The 12,655-nt window shown below is 41.4% G+C and overlaps 1 long non-coding RNA gene across 1 annotated transcript; it reads right to left on the bottom strand.

Annotated features, from left to right (window-relative positions):
• Positions 1-526: 526 nt before the first annotated feature.
• On the bottom strand, positions 527-12,031 carry LOC146441398 (uncharacterized). Its single transcript, XR_014849891.1, has 3 exons — positions 11,898-12,031; positions 10,506-10,626; positions 527-610 (listed from the first exon to the last, which is right to left on the bottom strand). It is a non-coding gene; the product is annotated as an uncharacterized LOC146441398 (long non-coding RNA).
• Between the last annotated feature and the right edge of the window lie 624 nt (positions 12,032-12,655).

Here is a 12,655-nt window from a genome sequence, read left to right on the forward strand (position 1 = left end):
TCAGTAACTGAAGGAGATGTAGAGAAAGTACTGTTGGTGAGTCTGTAAAAAGATCTTTTCCTGAATGGGTGGCACAGAAGAAGGTTTGCTAGTTGCTTGACTTCAATGAAAAATAATGGTTGGTTTAAAGCATTGGGAAGGAAAGGGTGGAAGGAATAAATTGTTTTGGCAAGGTCATCAAAGGAGCTGACATTAGATGTTCATATACACCAATGACACCCATTCACATGATATTCCCACATGTGCCTTGTCTTCACAGCTCACAAAACCATGGAGTGTCACAACCACATAGCATAGTTATATCTGTAGACACATCAGAGGTAACTTGGTTACTGTATGGAACTATCACAATAAATTTAATGGCTCCTCAGCTTTGAATTGTTGATCTGCGGAAAATAATGCCATTGTGCCTTATTTCCTCTCTTCAACATAGTTCCAAATTATGAGATCACTAGGATCTTAGCCCTACAGAGAAGACTAAGTTTTTTCTTTTAAAATGCTACTTTGCATGCACCAAAAGGAACATACCTATTTGAGACTGAGCAACCATAGTAGATTTGCGATCACACAGGGGAGAGAAAGGCAGCCCTAGTTCTGCTTCTTTGTCACCCTGGAGGATAAAAATTGAGAAGAAATTAAAAAAAGACAAGACACATTACACTCTGATATCTTATGTCGTGACTGTAAAAGCTTATTTTACTTTCTTTAAGGTTGGATTTTGTTTGGATTGTTTGTTTTTTAACGTATATTGTGGACATTATATATGTTTAACATATATTATATAATTTGAGTCTGGCTGGAAAAGTTGTAGTCCAAGGAGAAGTTGATGAATTAAGCATTTTTATTCCAGTGACTCTTCATCAGAACATTTCCTGCTTGCTTGGTACCTCAATGCATCAACTAAAAACCCACTTGAGTACAAGAATCCTTCTCACTGCAGTACTCCAGAAAACTCAGTTCTCAGAGCAAACCTTTCATGAGAAAACATCAGTGTCAGGACTGATTTTCAGGGCTTGCACTTCTTTGCGTGTCTTTTTCAGTCTTTCAGGTAAGGAACTCACAGTCCATGGTTTGGCAGATGCAGATTAATAATTTTTTCCAAAGAAAAAACTAACAGTTTTCTGTGAGAAAGTAACCTGTTTGGTTGATGTGGCACAAGCTGTGGACCTTGTCTACCTGGATTTCTCCAAGGCTTTGGATATGGTTTCCCATAGCCTCCTCCTAAAGACACTGATGCATTACAGTATAGACAAGTGGTCCATGCCTGTCAGCAAGTGGTGGTAAATGGCTTCTTTTCAAACTAGCAACCTGTCACAAGTGGGATACTCCAATAGTCGATACTGGACTCAATACTGTTTAATATTTTTATAAATTATTTGGATGATGGGATCAAGTGTTCCGTGGTGAAGTTTGCTGATGATACCTAACCAAGTGAGAAAGGGGACACTTTTAAGGGGGAGCCATCAGCAGGTAGACCTGGATAGGCTGGAAGAGTGGGCTTACAAAAACTTTATGAAGTTCAGCAAGGACAAATGTAAGGTCTTACACCTTTTCACCTCGCACAGGAAAACATAATCCAGGACCACAGCATAGGCTGGGAACAGCCCAGTGGAAACAACTCTGTGGAAAAGGACCAGAGGGTCCTGTTTGACAAGTTAATTTGAGCGAACACTGTGGTGCTCTGGTGAAGAAAACCAACAGAATGCTGAGCTGCATCAACAAAGGCATCACCAACAGAGATAAAGAAGTCATTATCCCACTCTACTCAGTGCCTGCCAGGCTACACTTGGAATACCGTGTTCAGTTTTGGCCCCCCCATGCAAAAAAAGAAGTGCATAGCCTGGAGAGGGTTCAGAGAAGTGCTGCAGGGAAGATGCAGGAACTGGGAAGCCTGCCATGTAAGAAAAGGCTGAGAAAACTGCATTTGTTAAACCTTGAGAAAAGAAAGCTTAGGAGACACCTTATCACCATGTTCCAGTATTTAAAGGATGGCTACAAAGAAGATGGAGATCCCCATTTTACAAGGAGGTCCATGAAAAGATGAGGGGTAATGGGTACAAGTTAGTCCTGAGGAGATTCAGATTAGACACAGGATGAAAATTTTTCACAATGTGATCAACCATTAAAATTATCCCCCCAGGGGAGTGGTAGATTCCCCAGCACTGGACACTTGTAAGGTTCAGCTGGATAGGGTGCTGGACCATCTTATCTAGACTGTTCTTTTGCCAAGAAAGGTTGGACCAGATGATCCTTCAGCTTCCTTACAACCTGGTAGTCTATGGTGCTATGAATACCATATTTCACATTACCTTCAGATTGCATTTACATTTTAACTACATAAGTCTAAACTTGCCTACCAGCCCTGCGAACTGAAAGTCCTTTTTTGGCATCTCAAGATGATAGAAGATGAAGTGTTAAAACCTCATATTTCCTAGTTTTCCAGTTTTTCAAGTCACATGTTTCAAAAGGCCCTTTAATTTAGTTTGGTCACTGTAACATTGCTTTATGCTGAGAAGATATGTATAGGATGACATAGTTGCAATACTCCCCACAAAGCATTCGAATTTAAATAGCCTATTAAATATTCTGTAAAATCATTTCCTTAAATCAGCAGCTCACTATAACTGTGCTGAACCTCTTGCCAATGTTCTGACTAATGTCAAATAGAAGCTAAAATATTCAGGAAACTAACCAGAGAAACACTTCTGTAGGTATAAGAAAAGCTGAATTTTTCTTATTTTTGTTAATATAATATACATAAAATGGGGGCAAAAGTCCTGTTAGAATTTCATGTGAAAAAACAAGCAATAGTATCCTTCTACTACAGAACAATTCTGCTTCATATTAGGAGCCTGATACACAAATATCAGGGTAAAAAACACAAACTAAACACAGAAATATTTCCAGGTAACTTTCCTTTACTGTGTCAGCTGTGTCTCTCAGAAAAACCATCTCTCAGTGCCAGCTCATAATACTTCTCTTACTCCTTAGGCCTCCTAAAAACTCCAGTGGCTAATTGTCTCAGAAAGGAACACTTGCCTGCCTTTGTGACTGCTCAGAGAGACACTTGATTTCTAAGCTGTTTGAGCAGTTCCTTAATGCCTAGCTAAAGGGCATTAGTAGAACTAATTAATTAAGGGAAGATGTTTGCTTTAAGAGATCATCATAGATGTTGAGTATTAAAAAAACCATATTGTACTTAGAATCATTCATATCTACAGCATGGTCACTTGGTGCTCAAAGACCTGTGTCATGTCACATCACAAAATACTTGGAAACCAAGAGGGCTGGGGACCTGTTCTGATATATGTTGTCAGGCTTTATGTCTCTGCAGAAAACTTAACAGACAGGAGAGGAAAGCATCTGCAATTAAAGACCATAAGGAAATACATATCCAATCCAAGGTCAAACAAGTTCCTTACAACCATAGTCCCCTTGGTTATTAGTAGTTTTCAATATCACGGCTTAGGGTTGGTATTCTCCAATTTAGTGTTCCCACCAAAAACCTCAAAGTACCATGCACTACTCATTCACTCCCCCTTCCCCTCCTCCTACAGTGGTTTGAAAAGGAGAATTGAAGGCACAAAAAATATATAGATCACAACTTAAAAACAATCCACTGGAAACAGCAATGATATAAGAAAATTAACAGCAACATATAAGATAAAAGAAAAGTAACAGCAACAATACAAATAACAAAAGTGTAAAAGAGAAGCAAGTGATTCCTATGCAGATACTCAGGCGACCACACTATTCCAACCTGGAAGAAAGCCCTTTCCCTGTCCCAGGAAAATGATGTGAAGTGGTATAGAATAACCTCCAGGTTCTAGCCATGCCTCCTCTGTCTGCAGTGAAAATTAACCCTGTCCTGTTCAGAACCAGGACGGTATCCACCCCTTATTCTATAACATCTGCATCATGCCGAGATCCTACACTTTCCAACTATATACATATACAAGCACTGTACAAGCATTGTTATAATTTCTGTAGTCAATGGCCCTCCCTCCAAGATGTCTCTTGAGTTCATTTAGTCCATGACTGTGGATTCTATCCATCCTAGGTGTATTCCAGGTCAGGAGAGCGGGTGTGCTGTTGGGTGGTTGCAAGCTGTATCAGGAGCTCACAACTACTGTATATGGAGCAGTCCATATCAATTGTTTGTGGTGAAGACAAACAGTGGCAATGTCATACAACAGCCAGTAGTATACAATTCAACATTACACATTGCTCCACCCAAAAATCAAATCCCTCTGAGGTATACATCATGTTTTCCTGTCAGTGCATTAAGCACTACGTGTGCCCAAGTCCTTGAGCAAAACAATACCACAGATGGGTTTACATTCACTTAAGGCAGGACTAAGCCAAACTGTCTTTCCAAACATATTCCTCATATGTGACACAGGGACTTCATTCCCTTCTACGGTCTGTGGAGAGTTTAACTGGACAGGGGCAGTTCAATTAGCAGAGCCTCTAGTGTTGACTAACCAGATAGCCTCCAAAAAATGTAGAACCCATTGTTTGAAGGTCCCACCACCTATTGCTTTCAATATGGTTTTTAACAGCCCATTGTACCATTCAATATTCCCAGAGGCTGGTGCATGATGGTGAATATGATACACCCGCTCCATACCATGTTTTCCAGCCCTGGTGTCATTGAGATGATTTTTGGAAGGAGTTCCATTGTCTGACTCAGTTCTTTCTGGGGTGCCACATCACCACAGGACTTGTTTTTCAAGGCCCAAGGTGGCATAACAGACAGTAGTGTGAGACACAGAGTTTGTCTTCAGTGGTTGTTTCCACCATTGTAAGTACACAGCACTTTCTTGTGGGTTTGAGAGAGTGTGATGTAATCAAACTGCCAGGCCTCCCCATATTTATATTTCTACCATTGTCCCCCATAGCACAGAGGCTTTACCTACTTGGCCTGCTTGATTGCAGTGCATGTTTCACAGCTGACCTGAGAGACAGTGTCCATGATGAAGTCCACCCTTGATCACAAGCCCATCTCCTCCCTGTTGCATCTCTTCCATGATGATCTGAGGCGTCATGGGCCCACTAAGCCAGAAATAACTCACTTTTATTCAGCCAATTCAGATCCACCTGAAACACTTTAATCTTGGCAGCTTGATCCACCTGTCCATTGTTGTGGTGTTCTTCAGTAGCCCTACTCTTGGGCACACGTGCATCCACAACTTAGTTTTACAACCAGCTTCTTTACCCATGCAGCAATGTCTTGCCACATTTCAGCAACCCAGATGAGTTTACTCCATGCAGCCAACTGGTCTTTTTCCATTGGTCTGTGGGCCACTCCCACCACCCATGAGTCAGCACAGAGGTAGAGTGCTGGCCATTTCTCCCCATCAGCAGTATCTACAGCCAGCTGGACATCTTACAGCTTTGCAGCCTGGATCTACATTGTCTGACAAGAGCTTCTGCAACTTACATAGAAATCCATACAGCCACTTTTTATTTTCAATGTATTCCTGCAATACAGCAGAACCATCAGTAAAGAGTGCATATCACTTTTCATTTTCTGGTAGCTGATTATATACGGTGGGACCTCCTCAGCACATCATTTTGCCTCCTCCAATGTTGATGATGGTCCCAAATATTTTGCCTTCAGGCCAATTCATGATTTGTGATTTTGCCTTCAGGCTAATATCCCTGGGCAGTTGGGGATTTCTATTTGAGCTTTCTGAGTGATCAGCGGAACCCACTTACTCCACGTTGCATCTGAAGCATGATGTGTGAAAAGGACTTTCCTTTTAAGCATCCAGCCCAGCATTGGCTATTGGGGTGTCAGGAAGAGCTGTGCTTCAGTGACAATCACTTCTGAAGCAGCTAGAGCTCCTTCATAAAGTGCCAGTACCTCTTCTTCAGTTGAGGTGTAAGAGGCCTCATATCCTTTGTATTACAGACTCCAGAATCCCAGGAGTCACCTTCAAGTCTCCCAGAGTACCTTTTGCCAGAGACTCCAGGAAGGATCATTCGCCCTGGCTGCAGTGTACAGCACATTTTTCACGTCTTATCCTGTCCTAACTAGCCCAATGGCTCTCAAGGAATGTCCTGTCTAATTTGTTAAAAAGCTTGCTGCTGATTGGGACCCCACTTAAAACGTTTCTTTTTCTGGGTCACTTGATAGAGAAAGTTTACAAGCTGACTGTAATCTGGAATATGCATCCATCAAAAAGCCACAGTGCTGAGGAACGCTTGTGTTTCCTTCTTGCAGGTTGGTGGGGACATAGCTGCTCTCTTGTTGACCATGTCCATTATAATCTGAGGATACCCATCTTGCCATTTTACTCCTAAAAATTTATATTCCTGGGCAGGTCCCTTGACTTTGCACTATGGCAAGATTGACCTTCAGGAGGATCTGGATTACCTCAATTTTCCAAAGAACTATCTCTGTTTGTTGAATACTTTTCCAAAAAACTATTGTGTGTTGGCCCACACAATAATGTCATCAACATGTTGCAAGTGTTCTGGAGCCTCATCCTCTTCACGTTCAGTCTGGATCAGTCCATGCCAAATAGTGGGGCTGTCCTTCCATTCCTGGGGCCACTGGTTCCAGGTGTACGGGACACCCCTCCAGCTAAAAGCAAACTGTGGCCTCCACTTTCTTGACAAAGGAATGGAGAAAAACACATTAGCAATATCTATGGTGGCATCACTTTGCTGCCTTGGACTCCAGTTCATACTGAAGGTCTAGCATGTCCATCACAGCAGCACTCAGTGGTGGTGTGACTTCATTCAGGATACAATAGTCCACTGTCAGTCTCCACTGGACTTATGCACAGGCCATATACAACTATTATAGGGTGGGTGAATCTTGCTGTCTACTCCCTGGCTCTCCAGTTCATTAATCATCGCTTGGATGGGGGTCACAGAGCCCTGGTTGGTGTGGTATTGTTGATGATGCACTGTTGCGGCAGTGATCAGTAACTGTTCTTCGACCCTACACAGTCCCACAGCAGAAGGGTCCTCTGAGAGACCAGGCAAGGTGTTCAGCTGTCTAATTTCCTCTGTTTCCAAAGCAGCTAACCTGAAAACACAGCAATACACTCTTGGGTCCTTGAAATACCTTCTCTTGAGTTAATCCGTGCCAAGGATATACAGGGCCTCTGGGCCAATCAGAATGGGGTGATTTTTGCCTTTTGTTCCCAGTCAGGCTCACCTCAGCTTCCAGTACTGTCAGCTGTTGGGACACCCCTGTCACCCCAGAAACAGAGATGGATTCTGCCCCTACAGATCTTGATGGCATCAGGGCGCATTGTGTACCAGTGTCAACTAAAGCCTTATACTCTTGTGGGTCTGATGTGCCAGGCCATTGGATGCACACAGTCCAATAGTTCAAATTGTCCCTTTCCTCCACTTGGCTGGAGACAGTCCCCTGTAGTTCTGGTCATAGCACTCCTGGCTCACTTCTTGTAAATATGAACTGGATGTCCTTTTAAGAGGATCAGAAGTAACATCAGCCTATCCATTGTGTCTGAGGACTTGCCCACTGGAAACTGGAGTGGCATTTACCCTTGAAGAATTTCTTGTAGTTGTTGTCCTTCCTCTCAACTCACATACCCATGCTCCTAGGGAAGAGATGGGTTTTCCACCCCACCTCCTCATGTCCTCTCTGTGGTCAAGTAAAACCACAGGTTACCTTGTGCTGTGTACCCTGTCTCTCGAACCAGTGTGTGCATGCTTGCAATAGTAGAGACTCTGGTCCTTACTGGCGGGGCACAAGACTTTTCCTCTCTAACATACTTGAATTTTTTGAGCCTGTCCAAAGTTTTGGACAGTCTTTCCACAGCTGAGGTACAGTTGGTAAGGAGGAAAAGAAATTATTTCATATTGCCATAGCTGTATAGTCACCCGAAGCCCTCTTTGTTCTCTTTCTTTCATTGATATCAATCATAATGACTTGGTGTATGACAATGGTGCACTCCGTATAAATTTGTGCCATATTTGTAAGATGGACCTGATCTGAATCTACAGGGGACTGCTTATTATCCCTATAGATTACCTCCAGCACAACTAATTCTCTCAGGTACTGGATACATTTCTCCACAGCCTTCCCCCGGCTTGAGCAGACTACAAGAACATACTTGAGAGAATGAATACCTTTCTCTCACATTTGATGGGAGTTGCTCCAAAGGATGAGGGTTTCTGTCCTCTACCCAATCCCTTTGTCAATGCCCACATCCCAGGGCAGGGATCACAGCGGCATGACTTCACTACCATCTATCTAGTTTCATAATATGGGCTGTAATATCCCAGCACTGGACCAGGCAGGTCACCAAGGGTTCACCTAACTGGCAGCTGAAGAATTTTCACACATCTTGCAGCTCACATGGGGATAGGGATGGGGTAACTATCTCTGGCCCTGCCTCTTCCACCCATTTTGAGAGCCTTCACTATGGAAAGCCGCTATCATACAGTACAGCAACAAAGCAACCCTGATCCCTCTCCCTGCTCTGAAAGAGAACATCACGGTGGACACTTAGCGTATATATGAAGTATACAGACAGTTAGGTACCACAGCCTTGTGAACAGAACAAGCAACACTGTGACCAGTGTCTCCATACCTAGTAAAACAAATGCTTAGATCAAATTTGTTTACAACTCTCTGTGGCCGCATCTGTTGTTATCTCAACTCTTTGAGTCCCGCAGTGGGTGCCAAACTAGGGTGTTTTGGTTTAGGGAAGGTCTTCTTCAATTTAGTACTCCAACTGAAAATCTCCAAGGCATGTTCCACTCACTTACTCCCATCTTCCCCTTTCCCTCCTCCTCCCCCTGCAGTGGGCTGGAGAGGACAACTGAAGGCACAAAAGGTAAAGATTGGCAGCTGAAATAAGAATAACCTATTGGGAACAGCAACAGCAACAGCAACAATATGAATAACAAAAGCATTCCTGAGAGGAATTGATTCACATGCAAATGCACACAGAAGAGCAGACCCCACTACCCCAGTCCAGAGAAGAACTCTTTTTCCATCCCTGGAAAATGAAGTGAGATGGACTAGAACAACCTCCAGATCCTAACCATGGCACCTCCTGGCTACAGCAAAAATTAACCCTGTCCTGTCCAGAACTAGGACATCTATTTTTGAGAAGTGTGTCTCTTTTTCTTCTAATGTCAAGTAGGGATGTACTTATTGATCTAGTACTAAATAACTTCAATGAACATAAATCTGTGCTTCATAAAATCATGCTTTAATGGTTTTCCTGAAGAGGGAATTAATACAGGATCTCAACTTGGAATTAGAATATGAGTTTTATATAGAACTTCATCTAAAAGTGCTGTCATTCATCATACAAAGCTAAAGTAGAATTTGTCGGCTGAAATTAAACTACTCTTTTAAATATATAAAATAATAGTTTTGTCTTCATGACACGTGTAAAATAAATCATAACTTGGAGGTTTTGCAGTCTCGTATATAGGTAATCTTAATTCCCTCACAAATCTTCAGCAGTCATGTATTTTAACACATTTAGTATAACTTTGAGCTAGAAAAGCATAAATATGCACAAATTTTTCCCTAAAATTCGTGTTCAAATCATCCTACTTGCATGATCCTTCTGTGTAGCAAGACAGAATCAGCTGCTGGTATACCTTTCTGCTTCTACCCAGTAAATCAATTCTTGCTTTGAAAAACAAACCAAAGGTTTAATTTCAAAGCAAATTTTTGCAATATCTTTGTAAAAAAAGGGATTACTGCAGTGGCTTTAAAAACAGATACCATTTTAGAAAACTGACAGAACATTGAAGGAATTGTCATATTTTTCCCTTTTGCATTCAGATTCACCATATAACATTAAGTTATAAACTTCAGAAGGAAAATAAGCACTCAAGAGCTGGCATTGCTTAGGTTAGCAATTCATACTGGGGAAAAGTATCCGATACACTACTTAAGTGATCTGTTTTCTTTTTCTTTTTCTTTTTCTTTTGATTTTTCTTCTTCTTTTTCATTTTTAATTCTTTAAATGCTTTTTATTAATCACTTGGGGATCTCTTAACCATCACATAGAGCTCAATGATTTGTCTAGATTTGTGGGTTTGTCAACAGGTGGTCCACTATGAACTATAATTTTGATCAGTTCACTTCTTTTAAAGTGAGGGCAAAGTAAGCCTTTTTCCCATCCATCACAACAATGTAAGTAGAGTTCTATAAAGTACACATACCCAAATCTGGTTTTATGGTTCTAGAGCAAAGTAGAGTGGCATATATTCCATGTTTTCCTAATATGAAAGAAATACTAGCTTCCCAAATTAGAATTTCTACTATGTAGATAAAGTTTATGCCTATAGGCAGTGTATCAGCCACTAGCTTCCTCAAAGTCTTAATAGCCAGTGCTAATGGTGCTAGAGGAGAAAGTTTCATGCCATTTAGGAGATTCTTACACAAATCAGAGATAAACGAAAATATCTGTGTTCATATTTTCCTCCTTTCTTACTGAATCCTACACACTCCCTCTCAACTGCAGAAAACAAAAGAACTTCCTTAGCTGTACCTGTCTGAAGAACTCCTCCAGAAGAGACATGGTCCAGCGATGATGGAGATCCCAGGCCTTGGCTGGATGACTGATATCTGCTGTATGTAATAGCAGTGATAAGGCTTTCGGCTTGTCAATTCTGAAAACCCAAATGAACAAACAAATTAATTGTCTGCTCTTGTAGGGAAGAAAGACAAAAATCTTACCTACAGGAAAATAAGGTAATTAGAATCTTTGGCTAGGATATTAATAAAGTGTTTTCTCTGATCATAAAAACAGACAGCTCTGAAAAACTGTCTTATTTCTCCAACATACACAATTCCTGTTTTAAAAGAGTTACTAAGAAATGCAAAAAGAAATGTTGCTCAGCAACTTTCCAAGCTTGCTTGTCTGCACTAGCAGTCTTGAAGAGCTGCTCTGTTCCTCATTTCATCTGTGCTGCATTTTATGCAGCTCAGAAGAGAAGCTGGTTCCTATCATCCCACTGTAATAAGCAGTGGGGATCTCTGGGGCTCTGACCACTCTAAACAATAACTGATAAATGTTTCACTAATAGAAAACTAGTGTGACAACAGAAGGGAATCCCAGAATCTGATTTCACAGGAAAAAAGGCTGGTGGGTTCTTGCAACCATCACCTAAGAGGCTAGCCCAAGAACCCAGTAAATTACACTTTCTTGGAATGGGTGGTCTCATTTTTTTAATTCCACTTTTTGGCTATCAAAAATAGTTGAAAGACTTGTAGCTTCTGAGAGGATCAGGTGGCTAGCCACACCCTGCTCTGATACGGGTATAATTCTGTTGCATGTATAATTCTGGGAGGCTCTGGATGCAACTATGTCCAGGGTGAAAAACTGACCATCATTCAGAGCAATATAGAAGGAATTTTAGGGGGAAGAGCTGTGGACAAAATATTACAGCTCTCAGTGGCATACTGGGAAGAAGAAAAGGTTTCCCCAATACTGCTCCGTTATTTTCCAGTCCTTCCCTCAGTGGATCTCAAGTTTTCATCTGCTCTCTGGTTATGAAGCAGGCCCCTTCCAGGCGTGACAGCGGATACCATCTTCATAAGGGCAAAGTGCAAGTTATTTTCTTCAGGTCTTGTAACCTTGAGTCATACTCAATTGTAGAGGTCACGCAAATGAATCATGTCCTTGATGTTACCCACCAGGGAATGCCTAGCGAGGCTGGTCCCAACAATGGTGATGTTTGAAAGCTTTGGCCAGCACAGACTATAGATGTGCCATCCGTTCCTAAGCGAATTCATTCAAAATTCAACAGCAGAAAGAAAATTGTTGTGAACATCAAAGAAAGAGAGGACCTCTGGAGAGGTTTTTTTGAAGTTAAACACATTGGCAAAGCACGAGCTGAAATATGGCCCCCTCACTGCACCATGTTGTGAAGTGACTCACCCTTCTGGTTGCTGCAAAGCATTCTTCATAGCTTTGATTTGCTGGAAGTGACAGGACATATCAGTGGCCAACACCATCTCAATCACTAGAGCTCTGAATTCCCTTTTGGATAGCATTACAATGAGAGCAGCAAGGAAAGAGAAGCACAAAAACCAGCATCAGACACATTCCAGTTTCTTTTGTTGTCTATCTGCAAATTATTGACAGCAATGCCTTTGTATGTAACTCTTTCCATTATTCCCCTTTCAGGGATGGGGAAGAGGATGAAGGATTTTCTGCACAGACACGGGTGTGGGAGGCATGCAAATGAAGTGAGGTGGCTAATCCTTGGTAAGAGAAATATTAGAAGTTTTCTGATGAGCACATTGGTATTAGTATTCCTTCTTCAATTAAGCACAAACTTCTTAAATTGATTTCTTTTATAAGGCATTCTTAGAAGGAAGGGAAGAGACTGTTTAAAATCTCAGAATCAGATAACTTGATTCAACTGGTTGATACGCATGTTTAGAGTTGAGTCATTTGGTAGAAAACCACCGTGTTAAAAAAATCGCTTCGTATATATGATGCACATATAAACTAAAGACCTTTGAGAACCTGCACTACTTCCCTGATATTAATTCAAACTATTCCTGTATAAGTTTTTGTTAAGGAAACTTGCTGTCCTGTTTTTGTCTGGAATAGAGCTAATTTTCTTCTTAGTAGCTGGTACAGCACTATGTTTTGAGTTTAATATGAGAATAATGTTGAGAACACACTGA

Source organism: Lichenostomus cassidix, chromosome 2 (genome assembly GCF_008360975.1).
Source record: "Lichenostomus cassidix isolate B80296 chromosome 2, HeHo_3.0, whole genome shotgun sequence".
Classification (NCBI taxonomy): Eukaryota; Metazoa; Chordata; class Aves; order Passeriformes; family Meliphagidae; genus Lichenostomus; species Lichenostomus cassidix.